A 1,650-nucleotide genomic window follows, 5' to 3' on the forward strand; every position below is an offset into this window, starting at 1 on the left:
CACGGGCTGCGGCACGGGCAGGGCAGGGCAGGGGCCACGCCACCTGGCTGGCAGCCCCGAGTTCACCATCCCAGGAGCTGGGCTATTAATGGGCGGGACCAGAGGGCCAACACTTCCTGCCACTGGCATCTCCTGAGGGTGCTGGGCCCAAGCCCAGTGCCCACGGGGCCAGAGCAGACCCTGCACGCACAGCGGGCACTGACCTCCGTGCCCGGGCACTGCCCGTCACAGGAGAGCCTGAAGCCGCCCTGGGTCAGCCACTCAGGGGAGGGGGGGGCGAGGCTGAGTGTGGGTCTGCGCGGGAGACTTGGGGCCCCTGAAAGGAGGGAAGGGCAGAGGGAGGAGGGGAGAGGGAGGAGGGGAGAGCAGGCGGCTCCTCCTCTCACTGTGGCCATGAACTGGCTGCGTGGCCTGGAGCCGACCCCATGCCCTCCGGTGCACGAGCAGCCACGAGGCCCTGCCCAGTGCTCGCAGCCTCCCCTTTCGACATGATTGAGGAACCCAGGCTACCGCCTCCTGTGGCTATTTCAGTGAAAATAAATTAAATTTAAACAAAACGGAAACTTCAGTTCCTCAGCCTCATCAACCACATTTCAGACTGTCAGAGGCCCACGTCCTGGCGGTGCAGACACAGACCGTGCCCACCAGCACGGGGGCTTCATGGGCACCATGGAGACGTGCACGTGGGGACATACGGCTCACACCACATTCTGGAAGTCACTTTTGAAAATATGTATATTATTGATTGAGAGGCAGGGAGAGGGAGAGAGAGAAACATCAGTGATGAGAGAGAATCACTGATAGGCTGCCTCCTGCACGTCCCTCACTGAGGATGGAGCCCACAACCTGGGCCTGTGCCCTGACCGGGAATCGAACGGGGACCTTCTGGTTTATAGGTCGAAGCTCAGCCCCTGAGCCCCGTGCCAGGCAGGGGTAAGGTCTTTGAGAGACTCCTGGGTTATGTTGTTGTCAGCTGCCTGAAGTCCTCAGGTGACTGGGAGTGAGCCGGCGTGCTACCTGTGCCACCTCTCCTACAGGGTCTCCTCGGTGACCTGGCGGCCCCAGTGCGGGCTGACGTGTGAGCAGGTCGGCCTCTTCCCCCTCAGCGCCTCCGTCCAGTTCATTCAGGTCCCTGCCCGGCTCCCCCGGCCCCTGACCAGGTAGGTCCCTGACCTGGTTGGTATTTTTTAGGAAGAAAAATATAGATCTTTGAAAGTAAATGTATTTCTTTAACTTTCGATACTTCTCACCAAAAGGATGCTTTGTGGCAGCTACTGTAATCTTCTAAAATGTTTTCTAGATTCCAGATCAATTTCACAGAGTATGATTGTAACAGAAACGACGTGTGTTGGCCGCAGCTTCTGTATCCCTGGACCCGGTATTACCAAGGTAGGGCACAGCCGATTTCCGGAATGGGTATCGTTATGTCCTGTGTACAATTTTAAAAAGAAAAATGTACCGATCATGTTGCCACTTAAAAATGATGGTTATGGCCCTGGCCAGTGTGGCTCGGTTGGCTGGGCGGCGTCCTGAGTGCCGAGAGGTTGCCGGCTCGATTCCCGGTCAGGCACCTGCCCGGCTGGCGGGCTCAGTCCCCTGATGGATGTTTTGCTCTCACTTCAATGTTTCTCTCTCTCTCCCTTTCCCTTC

Source organism: Myotis brandtii, unplaced genomic scaffold (assembly GCF_000412655.1).
Source record: "Myotis brandtii unplaced genomic scaffold, ASM41265v1 scaffold44028, whole genome shotgun sequence".
Classification (NCBI taxonomy): Eukaryota; Metazoa; Chordata; class Mammalia; order Chiroptera; family Vespertilionidae; genus Myotis; species Myotis brandtii.